The 20,806-nt window shown below is 36.0% G+C and overlaps 1 pseudogene; it reads left to right on the top strand.

Moving 5' to 3' along the window:
* Nucleotides 1-15,968: 15,968 nt before the first annotated feature.
* Nucleotides 15,969-18,137, top strand: LOC101710601 (ATP-dependent RNA helicase DDX50-like; annotated as a pseudogene).
* Nucleotides 18,138-20,806: the final 2,669 nt, after the last annotated feature.

Genomic DNA, 20,806 nt, shown 5'->3' with positions numbered 1-20,806 from the left:
TCTTTGCAATCACTTGCCCCATTGTTCTTGCCACTTTCTGAATCAGTTCTGAAAATCTTTTGTGAATGTCTTTAGTTGACATAGCTGCCTCAATGTCATGAGTCCATACAAAACATTTATATTTCATGGTCATTTTGACTTTGGGTAAGAGTCAGGAGTCACACAGTGCCAGATCCAGTAAATGAGGCAGATGAGGACACCCAGGAATGTTTGTATGAGCCTGCTTTTCCTTTGGATGGCACTCAACAACTAAATTCACTGTATTTTTTATCACATCTTTAAACTCACAAAAGATAACTTCCCAAACTGCTGCAAAAAGTGGAAAGAAAAAGAGAATAAGCATGTTCAAAGTGAAGGGGAGTATTTTAAGGGTATTAATGGTCATATGTTTCACTGTAATAATTTTTAAAAATGTAAATCTTCAACATACATTTTGACCAAACTTTTTATATCCTAATACATTAATATTTACATATAGATGAATATACATAGCTCATATGTATTTGGGTTAATGAATTTATGCACATATACACAAAATTGCATTAATCAGATATATATAAATATATAGATAGATAGAGCGCTCAGGATATTACAAGATCAGTTAATACTGAGAATAAGCAACTTACAAAGAAAGAACACTTCTGAGAAAAGAAACCCTTTTTCCAAATCCTTAGTACTAAAATTAAAAAAATATATATATATATAAACCTGCAAAGATGAGAACAGGGGAGCAGAAACCTAAAATAATATTATAATCTTGAAAGAACACAGGTGAGTAGAAATTCAAAATCAGGAAATAAAATCAATTTTTAATTGTGTAGTCATTAGGATTGGGGATTTATTTAGCTCAGTGGTTCTGCCACCTGTCTAACAAGCACAAGGTTCCGAGTTCGATCTCTGGTACCAAAAAAAAAAAAAAATGGTACCATTAAAGTTAGAGATTGTTTAAATTTAAAGAAATAAAATCTGGTGTTATTTAAAGGAATAGGAATTAGAATATCTTTAAATATTTCAATAAGGACATTAGAAGTTAGAAAACACTAATACATGATTTCATAAAGCTGAAGAAAGTTGATTTCTTCTTTAGGATTTTACAAAGAGACAAATTACTAATAAAAAGTAGGTCAGGTACCATTACTTATGATGATGATGATGATGTTGATGTCATATATTACATTTATTGACATATATGTTGAACCACCTTTGCATCTCTGGGATGAAACCAACTTGATTATGATAAATCATTTTTTGATAATGTGTGCATTTTATGTGCTAATATCTTGTTGAGGATTTTTGCATCTCTGTTCATCAAAGAGATTGGCCTATAGTTTTCTTTTTCTGTTGGGTCTTTTTCCTATTTGGAGATAAGGGTGATACTGGGTTCCATAAATGAATTTGGGAGCCCTCTATCTCTTTCAATTCTGTTGAATTGCTTGAGGAGTACAGATAATACAATATCCTTAAAAGTTTTGTAGAATTCAGCAGTGTCCTGGGAGTTTTTGTTGGTAGAGGGTTTATTACTGTGTCAATTTTATTGCTTGTTACTGGGTTGTTAAGCATATTTATGTCTTCTTGAGTTAATTTTGATTATGTGTCCAGAAATCTGTCCAATTTTTCAAAAATTGCTAATTTGTTGGAATATAATTTTTAGGTAGTTATCTTCTGGATTTTGAGAGTTCTGTTGTGATTTCATCTTTTTCCATTTTAATTCCATTGATGTACAGTTTTTCTTTCTTTTGGTGAGTCTTGCTAAGGGATTATCTATATTATTTATTTTTTCAAAGAACCAGTTCTTCTATTCATTGATTGTTTTACAGTTGTTTTAGTCTTGATTTCATTGATTTCTGCTCTCATCTATAGTGTCCCTCCTTGGGGCTGAGGATTTAGCTCAGTGGTTCCACCCCCTGCCTCAAGAGCGGAAGTCCCAAGTTCAATCCCCAGTACCAAAAAAACTCAAAAAACAAAAGAATGATATAATTTCCCTCCTTAATTTCAGTTAGGGACTGACTTCTTGTTGCTCCAGTATCTTAAGATTTCTCATAAAGTTATTCATTTGAGCTTGCTCTGTTCTCCTAACATGAGCACTGATTATAATGAATTTTCTTGTTAAAACTGCATTCATAATGTCCAGGCATTTTGTTGAGTTGTACAGTCACTGTCATGAACTTCCAGAAAATTTTTAATTTTTTCTGGGACTCATTGTTTGTTTAGAAGTATGTTATTAATTTTCCAGGAGCTTTTGTCTTTTCCAAAATTTCTTCTGTCATTGATTTCTATTTTCAATGGACAGTTCTGTCTGATTGTATACACAGGGCAATTTCAATTCTTTCATATCTACTTAAGCTAGTTTTGTGGAGTAGTATGTGATCTATTATGAAAAATCTACAATGTGCTGCTGAAAATAATGTATACTCTGCTGTAGAGGGGTGTAATACTCTCTATGTATCTATTAAGTCCATGTGTTCAAGGTTGTTCATCTCTGATATTACTTTATTGGGTGTTTTTGTTTAGTTGTTCTATCTCTTTGTGAAAACAGGATGTTAAAATCTCCAACAATATCTATTTTAGTGTTCATTTCACCTATTATTTTTGGTAGTTTTTGTTTTATTAAGATAGGTGCTCCAGGATTTGGTGCATATATATTTATTGATGCTATCTCTTCTCATTGGATTGTTCCCTTTACTAGTATGTAGTGATCTTCTTTGTCTCTCACAATCAGTTTTAGCTTGAAATTTGCCATGCATAATATTAAAATCGCTACCCCTGCATATTTTGGGGTCCTGGTGCATGAAATGGTTTTTATCATCATTTACTTTTTAATCTATGAATACCTTTAGGGATTAGATGAATTCCTTGAATGCAATAGACTATAGAATGCTGTTTCTTTTATCCAGTCTGCCAATCTGCATCTTTTAATTGGAAGGTTGAGGCTGGTGAGAGATATTACTGAGATGTGTTATTTACCATCATTGCTTTCTTTATCTGTTGGTGAATCCTGTTTTTCTTTTCTTGATTTTTTTTTTTTTTGGTTGCTGTTTATCCATTGACCTCACTAATTTCCTCTGAGTTTTTAGCTGTTTTGTGATTTCTGTTGAGAACACTCTTAAGTATTTTCTCAAGAGCTAGTTTATTACTCATATATCTCTTAAGCTAGTCTTTTTCATAAAAATACCTATTTCTCTGTCTCTTTTGAAGCATAGCTTTTCTGGATAAGTTAAACTGGGTTGGAAGTTATTTGTTTGTAAAGCTTGCAATACTTCACTCCAAACTCTCCTGGCCTTTAGGGTTTATGTTGAGAAAGTCTACTGTGATTTTAATGGCTTTCTCTGGCTGCATTTAAAATTCTGTTTTTTGGCTGTATATTTGACAATTTAATAAGAATATGCCTTGGTGAGCTTCTCTTCTCATCATAATTGTTTGTTGTTCTATAAGCATTTGCATTTTAACCTCTTTTCTTTTATTTGGAAAATTTTCTTCTCTGATTTCTGTAAACATGTTCTTAAATCCATCTGGGTAATTTTCTAGTTTTTCTCTAACTCCAATTAGCCTTAGATTAGTCTTTGTTTGTCTCTTTGTTGTTTTTTGTTTTTTGAGACAGACTCTTTCTATGTAGTTCTGGTTGGCTCATTATGTCGCCCAGGGTGGCCTCAAACTCACAGTGATCTAGCTTCTGTCTCCAAAGTGCTGAGATTACAGGGATGCTCCACCATACCTGGAAAGATTGGTCTTGTTATTGTCATTTAGTAGTTGCTGGAAAATCCTCTCTTGCTCTCTAAGCTTCTTTTTGGCTTCTTTGATCTTTACATCATAATTCACTATTTTATCCTCAATCAGACACTCTGTCTTCATATTGGCTGTTTCTGCAATTTATGTATTCTATACATTTTTTTAAATTTCAGGCATTTGTATATGATATTTTTTGAGGATTTCATATCCTTGTTGAATCTGTCATTCAAAGTCTGAACTGTTTTGGTTAGCTCATACAGTTTATTACCTGTTTCTCTAAAATTCACCATGACCATATTGAGTGAAATTGCTGTAAACTTTTGGTTCATTTCCTCTTTGAGCTCTATTTTCTTCATTCCTTCTGTGATCTTTTCATAGATTTCTGCTACCTTGCATTTGTTTTCTTTTTCTTTTAAGACCCCTTGCTCTGCCTTGGGAGAGTTAGATGACTTCAGTAATATTCTGTTGCCTTTCTTCCCCACCTATGCTCATATGTGCATATGTATGTATGCATGTATGTATGTATGTATGTATGTATGTATGTATCTACCTATCTATCTATCCTCTCTTTTTTCCTCTCCTTTTTTGGGGTGTTCTGCAGATTGAGGACTAGAAAAGTGAGTAAAGTTTGTTGTTTATATGGAGATTTTTAGTCGAATTTTGCCTCCCTGAGTATAATTTTCAGCTTTGTATGTCCAGTGCAAGTATTTATTCCTTCTGTTATAGACTTTAAGTAATGTGGACTGTTACTATATTTTGCTAAAAGAATTGAATTACTTCTAGTTAAAACAGCATCAACAGATTCAGTCATAAAACACTTTTATATGATAGTTCTTGCAGTTATACTTCTCCCACTTGTCTATCCTTTATGCACACTCTGACTGTTTATTACTTGTGATTGTTCTCCAACAAAGTAGGTGAAATAGAGGGAAGAGAATGAAAAGTGATTGGATGAAGAGTGTAAGACACTGAGGGAGAGACTTGTAAGGGGCATAGTGACAAATGAGAAGAAAAGTTTGACATGGAGTCTGATTCTATTGGAATACTTTTAGTTGAATTGAATGGTTAGTATTGAGTTTTCAGAGAATATTCATGGTCAAAATTTATTTTGTGATTGAGGGAAGATATGTGGTTGTCTGAACCTGCTGATTGAGAGGACAATATACTAAGTATGATATGGAAGAGCCAAAGGTATAGGATGGGGAGGATCCAGGTTTAATATAAAGAAGAAAAGAATGACTGTGGGGAGCTAATTATGGGGAAAAAACTGGGGAGGAGGAGTTTCTCTATTTGGAAAAAGAATAAACAAATATGGTAATAGTATTACTTTGGGGGTTTGAAGTGAAGAAAGTAGGTAGAGAGCTGAAACTAGGGAGAGAAACTACATACTTATTAAATCAGACCCAATAGAAGAAAAAGAATACACAGAAGTAAAAACTTAACATTAACACAAAAAACTATAAAAGAACATAACATAACCCCACACTACTAAATAAATCAAGAAACAAACAAAAACTTAAACTCATATGATATCTGATGGGAACACAGATCAAATATTTCAATGAGAGACAATATATATGTAATTTACTTGTAGCTTCTTTACCAGAGAATCTGAGTACTCCCATTACTCCTCCGAATCTTCCACTACAATACTGAAGCTAACTCATACTTATGGATCCTTTCCACCAGGTTGCAAGGATTCTTACAGAGTCTGATCCAGTCGGAGTTCTTAGGTTAAGAACCCTTGCTATCTCTCTTCCTGGATGTGATGGTGGAATCAGCAGACTAATTCACTAGCATGAAATTGTGCACAAGTCAGGAGTATTCCTATCCAATCAAATCAGCTGCAGTTGCAACAAGCTACTCAGTTACAGAGGCGTCTATCGGGGCAAGTTAAAAATGTACCATGAGACCAACTTTTGTATCTCTTTTTAGTCTAGAGAAGAAAACCACAGTTATAGTGTAAGCATCATAACAGCTGAAGCAATGAAACCACAGGTAATATACACTAAATGCAGTAACCATAAAAAGCATTCTAAAGTAATTTCATAGAATCAATTATCTAAAGCCCAGAGGGTGGGGGACAAGGTAATGCAGAGCAAGGGAAAGAAAAGAAAAAAAAAGTCTTTTTGGGGGGGTCTTTTTTTTCTTTCAAATCTTCTGCTAAGTGGTATGGGAAAGAGGAAATAGGAGGGGGACAAAGGATACTAATGGTGGTAGAGGTATGTTATGTATTTAGATGGGATAATAAAGAAAACGATAATAGGCAGTGAGAAATAGGGATGAGAAAGGACTTTATGGCTAATAGGGAGACAAATGAAGAGGGAGAGAAGAAAAAAATAAAAATAGAAATAAGAAACAGGAGAAAGAAGTCAGGAAGAAAATATGAAAAGAGCAGAAAGAATAACAAGAGACAAAGGAGAATCTCCTTACCCTCTATAAACTATTGGAAAAAGAGGGAAAGGGAATAGAACACACACTATTAAGAGAAAAAAATCAAATTATGGAATAAAAGTAAGGGGAAAATGAACAGAAAGAGAAAAACCAAAAAAAAAAAAAAGATATAAAAGGAAAATTTTCCTTTTTTTTGATACGTGACTTTTTCCCACAGCTTAGAAATAAGGAGCAGAGCTAAAACCAAGACATGATTCTTCTCATACTGGAAGTCTAAGGTGGCTGACTGCCCCCACAATGGTGCTGGATGCAGACACCCACATACAATGGGGACGGGGTGCCTATGTGACCTTCTAATCCTGTGTAACGCAGACTGAACCTGGCCTCCCACTGCACAAGCCAGTCCATGTTCACCAGCTCCAGCCCCTCAGCAGGACTCCTGCCACCCTGCTCTACAACCATCAGCTGTCTCCCGTGGCTGTCCTTCCCTCTTCTTGCCTGGAAACTTGACAGTACGGAGCATGGCTTGGACACAAAAGGCTTCTCTGGACCTTGGTTCAAACACTGAGCTCTTCCCTACAATTGTGTTCCCACCAGCTCTCGTTCCACAATTGTGGCAGCTGGACTGAGGTCACTCACCATTTACTATGGAAGGCCACTCAGGGAGCAGAATCCCATGTTTTCCTTGCAGGTTCTAACTGCTGCTGATTTTCTCAGTCCCCGTGTGATTCACTCTTCCTTGTGAAATATTCTATAGTTGTCTCTAAATAGTGTTATTTTGGTTGGACTCTTCAAAGCAATATTCAGACATGGTCACCACATTGTTTGGTTAATCCATCTCTTATGTCTCTTTTCTTTTATGATAGATTCTCTTCCTCTCTGTTTCTTCTTATGTCCTCTGAGTCTCTCCAACATGGCTCCTCTTCTCACCCATGCTGAATCTTCCAGATCATTCCTTCTCAGTAGATCTTTCCTCAACTCCTATGATGTGACCAGAGAGTTCAGTAAGCCAGTTGAATCCACTATTTCAGACATTTGCCTTGGAAGATGATCTTGTCCAAGATCAGGTCCATTATTGGCTGGTATTTCTGATGTCCCATGCAGAGGGGAAACAAGGAGAGCTAGCACCTAGTTGGCAGTGCCTGAGACAAGGCATGGAATCCACAGTTGTGGAGTTGGTTGGGGACTATTCTGCCTGGGTGGCAGGTCTGGGCATTCTGCTGGAGCTGGCTGTTTGGCTGTTTTGGGGTTTTTTTCTTATTTTTGTTTTTGAGACAGAATCTTGCTAAATTTCCCTGATGGGACTTGCAATCTTTTTGCCTCAGCCCACCCTCCCACCCCCGGGAACAAGGGATTATACCACAGTTCCCTGGTAAGAAAGATCTATGGACAAAGACAAATAATTATAGTGGATTTGAAGAGTACTACATTATACATATGCATAAAATGAGTCAGAGCAGGTATTTATGCTAAAAATAACAAAATGTTTTTGGTCTTCTGTCAAAATGTGTATATAAGCTACCATAAAATAAATTTCTAGAGATGATCTGAAGACATCTCTTGAAGTCATTCACATGCCATCCTTCAAATAAGCTGTATCAATTTCTGTATGTGTTATGTTTCAAAACAGGATCCTCTCATTCCAGCATTCTCATATGTAACTTCATCATGCATACACTGAAGAACATACAATTGATGCTCCTATGTTCAACAAAAGATAAGAAACAAAAATAAATCCCTTCTAAAATGTAAAAAGCACATAAAAGAGAAAGCAGAGAAAATAGAGGGATAATCTAATGAGAAAATAACATGGTGACTTAAAACTGTGGTCATTAATGACCCAGGAGAATCTAATCCAGCTACTTTTGATTAAGGATGGTGGAACCCACATTATGCTGATGACCTAGTTTGTTTTACTTTATTATATATTATTTTCCACATTTAGCTTATTTTATCACAAAGCCTGAACTCTGAATACCAACAAAATAAGCTAGCATTAAGAGGATTATTCTTACATGAAAATTCATTATTTTCAGCTCAATTGTTATCACCAACTCAGATTCATCTAGTCTTCAAAATATATGATTAACACTAAAGTGTAATAAACAAATATTTGTAAAAAGACCTTATTACCTTAAATAAGATTTTAGTAATATGTAACTTTCAAAATAAATTTAATTTGAACAAGTGAAATAATACCCTACACAAATTTATTTGGATGTGTGAGAGAGAAAAGATAAAGATTTTACTTAATTATTATGAATTTATGATGATTACATTATTTAGAAGTCTCTATATGTGTATATATGTCTATATACATATATATGATCAATTTTAAACACCATGCCCTTAGAGATGTACTATATTAGAGAACAATTCAGTGGGAGAGAAATCCTGCAGTATAACATTATTCAACACATGAATTTGATTATTTTACAATGATGATTACTAAATCTTCAATTGTGGGAGAACAATATTAGAAATGGTAAAAAAAAATGCAATATATAATAAGTGGAAAACTTATGCTCTGCTCCAGAAGAAAAGCTGCATTTAAATTATGCTCTCATTCCAAAATGCACATCTCTTCTTGTCACTGCCAATTAGTAAATAAGACCCTCCATGATTTAAAAAATATTGGCCATGCACTGAACCACACAGTGATGTTTGAATAGGATTGGATTCGATCACAGGAGATCAGCTCTCATCAGTAATATGCTTATTCTCCCTCAGTCTTCATCACAATACAGAGCAAGTAGAAATCTTGTTAGCATGTGTTTTTTCTGGCCTTTCCTGGAAGCTGTCAGATTTGTACTTATGTAGCAGCCAACAGCACATTATTGTTTCCAAGGAAAGTAGATGGCATATCTCTTTGACATTGCAAGATCTGACCCACTGCTTTAATTAGCATTTTTTACAGAAAGGAATCTAAAATGACAACCAATTTTCCCTACTTCTTTTCTACATCTTGCTTTTTGAGCAGGATTCAAAATCAGTTGTGGATCCAATCAAAATGAACTATGAAATATTACCTTAGATGCTCCAATATGACTTTTAAGGATCTCTATACATGAAAAATAATTCAGTTATTTGATATGATTTTAAGGCATAAAATTAAATTTCTCCAGAGGCTATATATGAGTTAAAAGACTCACATCTTTTATGTCATAAGGAGATGTAGCTAAAAACTATATGTTCATAATTTGCTGAAATTTAAGTAGCTTTTAAAATTGTCACTTCACATCATTAACTACACTGCATATAGAACTAGTACGGTTGAGATGGCGGGGTCCACTAAACGTACATTTTGACATTTGGTTGCAGTCCTATGTCTACAAAATCTGGCATTGACATTGTTATCCCGCTCTTCCGTAGAAGAAAATGTCAAATTGCTTTGACTTTGAGAGAGTTGATCATTTATATTCCTCCATCTGCTAAAATAGCAGTGATCTGGCATGGCAGAGAGATTTCTCCATTCCTTGTAGGCAAATTTTGAACAATCAGCTTTTCCTCCCTTTGCATCAATTGTAAATCCACAAAAGGCCTAAATTTAGGGAAATCTTTTTATTTATCTCATTATCAAGATTCTTTTAATTTGCAAAGAGTTTCTTATAGTAAACAAATACCTCTTACCCCCCATTTCAGAGGATGTGAGAACAGATGAAGGAAAAGTGTAATGGTTTTGATCTCCTTAGGACATCGACATTAGTAGGGGAGCAATTATAAAAGTAATTGACTCTACTTTCCCAGGCATCAGGAGGGGGTTATTCTGAAGGCCCATCGTGCTCTGAGGTCGGAGTTGTTATCATTCATCTTCTGCTGTGTGCCCATGTGTTAAGTTTTCATACCTCAGAGGCATTTTGAATTTCTCAGGGATTCAAAATGCAACATAAGAAATATCTTGGAGTGTTGGTTACTGTTGCCTACAATTTAGCATTTGGACTTCATTCCCTCAGGAAAGCCAAATACATGTTTCTCCCACCTTGACATTTTTGTTTTTCTGTATCTGGGAATCTCATATGACAAAGGAATTTTCCCCTCCTCTGGTAATCTGTAACTTAGTGAGCTCAGTGTGCCCATTAAAGTTTTTATTGTGTTATATAGACTAATTGATAAGACAGAGTCTGACTTAGTTTTGCTTAGCCTTTTTACTTGGTCTACTGTGAGTTCATTAGTGGAGATAATAAATACAGTGAATTTTAAAAAATTTTTTAAAAATTATTATCGTAAAAAACACATTGCTTCTAATCCCCCTAAAATACTCCCTCTCACTTGAAACACACTGATCCCATTGTTTTTACCACTTTGTAAAGCAGTTCTTAAAGTCCTCTTTCATGAGTGTCTTCATGGTTGCCTCAATCTTGTGGATCAATTCAGATGTTTACTGCAATTTCTTTCAAATAAAAACATTATGTTGTGTCCTTGTCCATCCCATTCACCTGGCCTGGTACCATGTGATTTCTCTTCTTCAAAGTCAAAATGATTTTGAAATGTAAAAGTTTTGAATTGATTCACAACATTGCAGCCCCACCACACAATTAAAGACACAAAAGAAGGCTTCTGGAATTACTTCAGAAAGTGGAAAGAAGGATAAAATAAGATTGTTCAAAGTGAAGTGAATTATTTTGAAGGGGATTAATGGCAATATATCTTTTACTGTAATTTTTTAACTTAAACATCTATTGTACATTTCAATCACACTTTGTATAAGACACATAGTTTTCAATAAACTTATTTTAAAAGTTTTAAAGTTACAAAAAATGAAAATATTAGAATTTCCATGTTCTCCATATCTAGTCTTTGTTATTGATAATGTATTATTATATTTGTCACAACTAGGAAACCAATATTGATCTACTATTCTTTCCAAAAGTCTATCTTTTATTTACATTTTTTCATTTTCCCTGATGTCTCTTTTCTATTCCAGGATCCTATGAAGCATACCACATTACATTTTGTTGGCATGTCTCTTTAGGCTGCTCTTGGTTGTGACAGTTTTTCTGACTTCTCATGTTTTTTTATGACCTTGACAGCTATAGGAAGACTGCTCAGGTACCTGGTAGACTGTCACTCAGATGGAGTTATTCTGATGCTTTTTCCATGATTAGACTAGGAGAAAGCCATTTAGGAGAAAGATCAGAGGTAAAGTGACCTTCTCATCACATCATATCAACAGTAGGAATTATCAACATGATTAGCACCTTGATGTTGACCTTGCTGTCCTCCCTGGGGTCATTTGTATCATGTTTCTCCAAGTAAAGTGATTTTAATTGTTTTTTCTTTTTTTATTTATATATTAATTGGTACATTTTAGGTATACAATACATTTACATTTATCATTGGGTGTTTGTACCTGTACATGATGCATCTTGGTTCTTATTTTTTCCCCATTACCTGTGTACCCTTCACCCACACCACCCTTCCCTATTTACATAGATTTTGTGTCCATTTTTTTTCTTTCTCATAATGTTTTCTTTCCTTGCTTGCCTTTCCCCTTCCCCTCCCGGCACCCCTCCGCCTTTGGACCTTTTACTATTTCAAATTATCAATTATTCTTTTTAATCATTTTCATTCTTATTTACACTTTCAGTTTCTCACACTAGAGATACTATTTGGTATTTACACATGTGTGTCCTATTTATTTCACTTAAGAGTATGGCCTCAATATGCATCCATTTAGCTATAAATGACTCTAGTTTCTCATTCTTTATGGCTGAGTAGTACTCTATTTTATAAAAAAAAAACCCACATCTTCTTTATCCAGTTTCCAGTTGATGGGCATTTGGGCTGTTTCCAAACCTTAGCTATTACAAACTGTGCCGCTATAAACATAGGTGCACATATATCTCTGTGGTATGATTCTTTTAATTCTTTGGGGAAGATACCTAGTAGGAGGATAGCTGGGTCAAATGGGACCTCCAGCCCTAGTTCTTTGAGGTATCTCCATACTGATTTCCACAGTGGTTTCACCAGTTTGCACTCCCACCAACAGTGGAGAAGGGTTCCTTTCTCCCCACACCCCTGCCAGCATTTGTTATTGGTTGATTTCTTGATAGCAGCCATTCTCTTTTTTTCTTTTCTCTACTCTACTTTTTAAAAGGAAGTCAATGTAACCAGTCTAGTTATGGGGTGGACAGTTATCCTCCATGTCCTTGGGGGAGGAGTATTTACACAAGTTACTTAGAATTCTTCCTCTTGGGAGATATATTTTTCCCATTTATTTGTATATTTAACTTTTATCTGTATACTCTCATGAATATTTATGTTATTCTTTGTGTTGCACTCTAATATTACTTTATCCTTATTTTACGGTCTAAATTATTCTAGGTTTGTCTGCTGAGAATTTTCATAGCTGACTTCTGTCCCTGTGAAATATTCTCATTGTTGTTTTGTGTTATTTTGTGTTTTTTTCACTGCTTTCTTTCTTTTTGGTACTACAAGATGTTCCAGACTCATTTTGTTTATCCCCTCCCCCAGTTCTAGGATCAGCGATAATTCTTAGGATCCCTAATTCCTTTATTAGCAAATAGTATAAAAATCCATAACCTGGGCATTGAAGTCTTACTCTTCAAGTAAAGTGAAAAAATATATATGTGGATTCTAATCCTCATAAATACAAATATCTATCAATATATTATTAGTTTCCATTTATATCTATATTATGGAAATCTGCTGTTGTCTCCAGTTCTAATCCATTACCGCATGGATCATCAAGTGCTCTTCCTTTGTTGGTCTGAAATTTCCCATTCTGGAGCACAGCAACTGCTGCTCATTCATTAATTGTCTTTTAATTTTCCTGCTCCTATATAAATGCTCAGTATCAGAACTGTTAACTGGGGTCCCTGGTGGGTACAACTTTATCAACCAGAGTATGATGTTAGTTATGTGCAACTTCTTTAGCCTGTAGCATTACAAATTCCACTCATTTCCAAAGTACTGAAGTACTCACCTTTTTAAATGTTTTAGTGAAGTTCTTGCTCAAGGTGTTTTTAGAAAGTAGCATTTCTCCCACCTCCTATCTTATTGTTAATAATTTTCAAACATTAAGGGACAATCTTTGCACTATAAATTCTTCAGGCTTTGACAAAGGCATACTTATGCATCCACTACCTCAGTAACATTAAGCATCACAGGCCAAAATCTAAAAACACTATTTCTTATGCCTATGTTGCAAGTTTAATTTGTTTGGAGAGGGACCTTTGGCATAAAGTATGAAGCAAACAGCAATTCTGAAAATCTCTAATAATCGCTGAAATTCAGAAAGTTTCATTTAAAAAAAAACTATTTTACTCTGAGATTCTTGGTAAAGGAAGTTAAACAAATGTAATAAATTCTGGGAATCTACTCAAAGGTCTGATGGGATCAAATGACAATGAAATGGTCCCTATATCATCTCCTTGATCAGACTCAAAGTGACTTCATAAGTTCTAGTTCTAGCAGGAACACCTTTAAATGTAAGGGAGAGATTTGTCAAAGTGGAGAAGTAAGAAGCTACATTTGCCCAGTACATTTTCTACCATTTGGACTAGATTTTAATATTAGCTAACATAAAGGAATCTGCCTTTGTGTAGTATCACTCAAAATAACATAATATGGTTAATAATTGGAAATTTCATGTAGATTATAATGTCTGAACAAAGTATTTCTTAATAGATAGTGAACTGACCTCTACCTATATAAACAATTCTAGATTATTTAATAGTAAAGCATATCATGTGATGATGATGGGAAGGCAATTTATAAAATCTACCCAACATACAAAACCACGGTAGGAGGATTTACAAGCAATACTTTTCATAGACTAAGCTATTGACTGTAGGAACCCAACAGTTGTTAATAAAGCCTCTTAGGATAAAAAGGAAAGATGGTAACACTGACTTCTGCAAGTATAAGCACAGAAATGATTTGATCCCCATGCCTATCACTTATAAACAGAGAGCCAAGAAGTGGGCAAAGTTAGGTCACCCACATTTGGTGAAATCTTGGAGCATTTTGATACTGTGGTTATAATGTTGTCCTGAAATTGGCTCCTTGATTGGAAGTATGTTTCCCTCAAGCACTAACTTTGGGGCTGTAGATCATACAGTGCAGGCAACTTTCAAGCATCTTCCATCTGAGATCTGAGGCTGTGCTTGATTCAAGAACCTAGAGAAGTCCACTTAGATAATTGGATATGTTTGTACCTAAAAGAGTAACTTTTACATTCTCTGTATGGACTAAGATTTGGTGCTAGAACACCCAGGATTTTTAGTCTGATATATAGACTGCATTGCCTAAAGCAGAAGTTTATCTATTTTTTATTACCAGATGTTTATGTTTTATATTTAGCAGTCATATATGATTTATTTTCAACAGTCTGATATTTTATTTGATAGTACCATGTTTCTTTCCAATACTTTTCATTCCTCTACATTTTGTTTTCCATTTTAAATATGATTTTTAAAAAATATATCCCAATAATTCATTTATTTAACTTTTCTAGGGATGTATTTATTGCTGCTAATTTTGTTTTGAAACATTGTGCTTGTTTCTGAGAGTAGGAAGGCTCAATGGCCTGACATAAAGCTTCATTTTCTTCAGGAGAGTATGAACTGACTTCTGCAATACACTCCTATGGGTATCCTGGACCCAGCTTCAATCAACTTGAGGTTTTCTGAACCAGAAACATTAGTTAAAATCTGAACCCAAAACCTCTATAAGCAAATTTCTTTTTTATGGTGGTTGTTTATAAATTCTTGAGAGAAAACTGTTTTTATACATACAAAGCCCAGAGATATTTATTTTCTTTCTAGTTAGAATAGATCCTACTCGCCTTTTTCCTGGGGTGATTTTCTTTTGTGATCCCAGTGATAGCAAGGGTCTCACTTTCATGTTCAACTTACTCTGTCTCAGTGTCTTTTCCGGTGTGCTCTTTCCAGGGTTTAAAAGGCAGACCTCTAAGTCACCAAGGACATCGGAAGCCTGCAAGAGAACTGCAGCTTTAGGGAAAATCAGATTCCGTCTTTGTTTCCTGTTAAATTTTGCCTTTGGGGAATTTCCCTGTTTATTCTAAGTTGAGTTTTGTATTTGAAAGACTTCTGTTATATTTCATCTGACATTTCTAGGTGTTTTGTAGTAGGAGCACTTTCAGAATATTTTCTCTGCTACATTTCTTTTGGACACAATTGATTTTATTTTTAAACTAATAATATAAATTATTGCCCAACAATTCTTTGACAGACGAGAAAGGAAGAGACACAAGTGAAGTAGACTGCTCTTGTTTCTGAATTAATTAGTTTCCAATCTAAAACAAGTGTCTTGACTGCAGTTACAAGTTTTGTTTCCACTAGATAAATTATATGTGGTCAATACGCCTTCATCCACCAAGACTACGCACCCACACAATGTCAGGGCGGTGCTCTGCTTGCTCAGGGAGGAGACAGAGTCAGAGGGATCACGTTGATGCAGAGCCTTTGCACTTTCGAAGGAGATGCCTCAAAATGATGTACTAATCTCCTACATTATTAGCACACTAAGGTTAGAGTGGAGAGAACTGGCAGACAGCCGCCAGACCAGACGATCAAATTTAATATCGCTAGCGAGGGGAGGTCCCAGCGTCAAGTGTTTTCTGACGAAGAAAACACACCCTATGTGAATTCTAAGAATTCACACCCTACAGAAGCATTCCAGCAAGCAAATAAATAAATACATTTTTAGAATCTATCAGTCACTGCTGGACAAACACAAATGAAAGGACAGTTTATAGACAACCTTTGCCAGGCGGCGGCCCTACCCCTGCTTCCTTTCACACTGTCGCTGCCCCATAAGTGGTTGTGGCCACCGTGCCCAGATGGAGGTGGCGGCAGCCAGTAATGCCTGGGAAACTCCTCTGGGGGGACATGATGGAGCTGGAAGCGCCCTTGGAAGAGTCAGAGAGCCAGAGGAAGGAGCAGCAAAAGGCACGCTGAGAGCTTTATAGATATTGGAATTTCAGATAAGGGATTATGGACCTGTACTTCCCTTATAGGGTTGCTATGAAGATATAAACAAGATAAACCAAAAACACATTACATAATGCTGGAGTGATAGAAGGAAGTCAAGGCACCGTCATGCTCAGATGAGAAAACAGAAACAAGAGAGAATGGTGTTACAGATGACCTGGATGCTCCCAAGCCCAAAAAATCTAAAATAAAAGAGAAGCTAAATGGAGACACTGTAGAAGGATTCAACAGACATTCAGATAAATTTTCCACATCTCATAAGTCAAGAAGAAAAGATCTACCAAATGGAGATATTGATGAATGTGAAAAAAAATCAAGACGAGTGTCATCCTTAGAAAGTTCTACTCATAAATCAAGTGATGATAAACTAGAGGAGACTCTAACATGTGAACAGAGAGGGAGCCTTCTCCAATTTCTCTATTTCTGAAGAGACCATAAAGCTTCTGAAAGATCAAGGGGTACCATACCTCTTTCCTATCCAAGTTAAGGCCTTTGGTCCTGTATGTGAAGGAAAAGATTTAATTGCTCAAGCATGGGCAGGAACAGGGAAAACATTCTCTTTTGCTATACCCTTGACTGAAATGGTCCAAAGAAATCAAGAAGCAATTTTAAAAAGTCGCTCACCAAAGGTACTTGTTTTGGCTCCAACAAGGGAGCTGGCAAACCAAGCAGCCAAAGACTTCAAAGATATAATTAGGAAACTCAGCGTAGCATGTTTTTATGGTGGAATATCATATCAAAGCCAGATAAATCATATTTGAAATGGTATCGACATCTTGGTTGGGACCCCTGGCCGTATCAAAGACCACCTGCAGAGCAGCGGCCTGAATCTTTCTAAACTGCTCCATGTTGTGCTTGATGAAGTGGATCAGATGTTAGATTTAGGTTTTGCTGAACAAGTCGAAGATATTATCCATGAATCCTACAAAACTGATTCTGAAGACAATCCTCAGGCTTTACTTTTTTCTGCAACTTGCCCACAGTGGGTGTACAAAGTTGCAAAATACATGAAATCCAGATATGAACAGGTTGAATATGTTGGAAAAATGACTCAAAAGGCTGCAACTACTGTGGAACATTTGGCTATCCAGTGCCACTGGTCTCAGAGACATTAGCAGTTATCAGAGACATCCTGCAAGTCTATAGTGGGTCTGAAGGGAGGGCCATCATCTTCTGTGAGACCAAGAAGAATGTAACTGAAATGGCCATGAATCCACACATAAAACAGGATGTTGAGTCCTATATTCATCACTCTGGATGCACAGGGAGATCTGGCTGAACAGGGATTTGCATGTTTTTAATCAACCTAGAGAAAGAGGTCAACTAAGATATGTAGAACAAAAAGCAGGAATAACTTTTAAACGTGTAGATGTTCCTTCTACAATGGATGTAGTTAAATCTAAAAGCATGGATGCCATCAGGTGTCTGGCTTCTGTTTCTTATGCTGGTGTTGATTTTTTCTGACCATCAGCTCAGAGACTAATAGAAGAGAAAGGGGTAGTGGATGCCTTAGCTGCAGCGATAGCCCACATTTCTGGTACATCAAGCTTTGAACCATGTTCTTTGATCACCTGTGATAAGGGGTTTGTGACCATGACTCTGGAGATCCCAGAAGAAATACAGGATGTCAGCTGTGCTTGGAAAGAACTTAACAGAAAGCTGAGTAGTAATGTGGTGTCCCAAATTACCAGAATGTGCCTCCTAAAAGGAAATATGGGTGTTTGCTTTGATGTTCCCACAACTGAGTCAGAAAGGTTACAGGCAGAGTGGCATGATTCAGACTGGATACTTTCAGTGCCAGCCAAATTACCTGAAATTGAAGAATATTATGATGGGAACACATCTTCTAATTCCAGACAGAGGAGTGGCTGGTCAAGCAGCAGGTCTGGCCAGTCAGGCCACTCAGGTGGCTGATCTGGTGGCCGGTCAGGTAGATAGAGTTGATAGGGGAGTTGCTTGGGAAATCGACAAGATGGTAGAAGATGAAGTGGGAACAGAAATCGATCAAGAAGCGGAAGCCACAAACGGAGTTTTGACTGAGCAATTGATAGTTAATCTGCCAGTGTGAGCTTGCCTATTTCTGCCTAATCATGTACATTATCCACCAAAAATTAGGGACATCATAGTTGAGGGATGTGTCTGCTGTTTGCAAAGAAGTTGGTCATATTTTTTTAAACAATGTATTTCACAAGAATGATTATAAACAAATCTACTTATCCAGTTATACCTTTGAATAAAAAAAATAGCCTCCTTTAAAAAAAAAGAAAGGAGAGCTTATAAATTCCTAAATTTTTTTTGCTTTTCTGGTACTGGGGATCAAACTAGGACCTTGTGCTTGTCAGGCAGGCAGGGCACCACTGAGCTACCTCCCAGGCCCATAGCTTAGAAATTAATAGACAGCTTCCAATGTGTCATAGTCCAGATGCAGAAAGAAAGAATGAAAGGGGATTATCATAAGGAAGTGAAGTACTGAGCTTTGATTTACCCTGAAGAAAATTTTTTTTCTATGTAGTGTGATATTGGGACAATGAGTGATGCTTGACTAAGAATTGTGAACGATATGCTAGAATTAAATTAATACTAACATTTTATTTTGACAACATTTTAGTTATGTAATAACATCTTTGATTTTACTCTTAGTGGCAAAGAGGAAAAAAGTCCTTAACTTAACTATCAAAAATTTAGGTACAGGGGCCAGGGATTTAGCTCAGTGGTTCGGCTGCAAACAAAAAAGTTTAGACAAAATTCATATACATGTATACAAATACATATAATCATGAGTATCAATCATAAGTATCAATATTTATTTGTAATTAGAGAGAAGCATATCTGAGGGGGAGAGAGAGAGAGTTTGGATAATGTCACCTATGTGCTCATAGGTGGGGCTTTTGGAAGGTGATTGGATTACGGTGGCTTATATATAGCTGATTTGCTTTTAGGAGGTGGTGTTTGATTGGAAGAGGCCGCTCGTGGGGAGCATGACCCGGAATGGTATATCTCTGTCTCTCTCTGCTTTCTGACCACCACAACCTGAGCAATTTTCCTCTGCCATCCTCCTCTGTCATGCTGTTTCTTTTTTGGAGCTTGATGAACATGGGCTGACACTTGAGGCAAAAAAGCCTGTCTTATAAATTGTGGGTTTTGGCTATTCTGTCTCAGCAATGGGAAAAGGACTAAGACAGCAAGTGAAAAAGATATTTAAAAATTAATGAAATTAAGTACAATGTATGGTCTCATTCATTTTATTATAATTACACTTTTACTCTAAGCTAGAAATTAAAAAAATAAAGTTACAAACAAATTTTAAAAAATACGAAAACCAATTGAACAAATAACCAATATGTCAACATCTGGTCTTTGGTCTGCTCAAGATGTTCTTTATTTCTAATTTACACAAAAGCTTTCCAAGGCTAGGGATTGCTCCAGGTTCTGCTCTCAGGCTTGTGGAATTAATCTGTTCATTAAATAAATGATCATGAGCTCCTGTAACATGCCAGGCCTTTTTCTAAGCTGTGGGCTTAGGACAGTGAACAAAATTGACAGTGTTTCTGCTAATATTGGAATTTACATTTCAGCAGAGGGTGACAGAAATCAATCAAGTACAAAAAATTTATAGAGTTTCTGATAGTGACAATTTCTAGGAAGAAAAATATGCAATGGCAAGGAGATAGAGCGTAAGTAGGATAAATGCAATTTATTTTTTATTTGATTTATTCATTTTTGGTGAATAAGGAAAGCCTTTTTTGATAAAATGGTGCTAAGAATAGAGATAGTGAGAAAACTGCGAGGAGTTATGGAATAAGAGTGTCCCAGGCAGGGCAAAGATGTGGAGATGAAGCATGTGTCTCACATGTTAAGGAAAAGAAAGAATATAAATAGAAGGGATAGAAACGAGAGGAGGGGAGGAGAGCAAGTGGAAGGGAGAATGAAGGGAACTGGTAGAATATCATTTATGCAGGGAAGCATAGGATGGATATCAGGTTATGTAAGACCATCACTTTTAGCCTTGGCTGTATATTTGAATCACCTAGGGGGCAATAAAAAATAATAATTTCCAGTCATCACCACTAATGATTCTGATTTTAATTCATCTGTGAGAAGCATCAGTATTTTTTTAGGCTCCTCCAGACTAATTCCAGTTTGCTACTGGACTAATTCCAGTTTGCTACACTGATTTCCATAGTGGTTGCACCAGTCTGCATTCCCACCGACAGTGGAGAAGGGTTCCTCTTTACCCACAGCCCCGCCAGCATTTGTTATTAGTTGATTTCTTGATAGCAGCCATTCTTTCTGGAGTTAGATGGAATCTCAGCATTGTTTTAAATTGCATCTCTCTGGTGACCAGAGATGTTGAACATTTTTTCATATGTTTATTCATTGTTTGTACTTCTTCATATGAGAAGTGTCTATTCATTTCAGATACTCACTTTTGGATCGGGTCTTTAAATTTGGAAGGTCTGATTTTTTTCAATTCTTTGTAAGTTCTAGATAGAGTCCTTTGTCTGAGGGACTACTGGGTAGAATTTTTTTCTGAATCTCTGGGTTGTCTCTTCACTTTGTTGGTGATTTCTTTTGCAGTTCAAAAGCTTTTAAATAGGGTGCAATCCCAGTTGTTGATTCTTTGTATTATTTCCTGTGCAGTCTAGGTTTTGTTCATGAAGTCTTTGCCTAACCCATGTCCTCAAGAGTTCTCCATATTCTCTCTTCCA

Source organism: Heterocephalus glaber, unplaced genomic scaffold (assembly GCF_053883595.1).
Source record: "Heterocephalus glaber isolate CG9 unplaced genomic scaffold, H.glaber_assembly_v1.0 deba00001472, whole genome shotgun sequence".
NCBI lineage: Eukaryota > Metazoa > Chordata > Mammalia > Rodentia > Bathyergidae > Heterocephalus > Heterocephalus glaber.
This window is presented reverse-complemented; position numbering and strand designations above follow the sequence as displayed.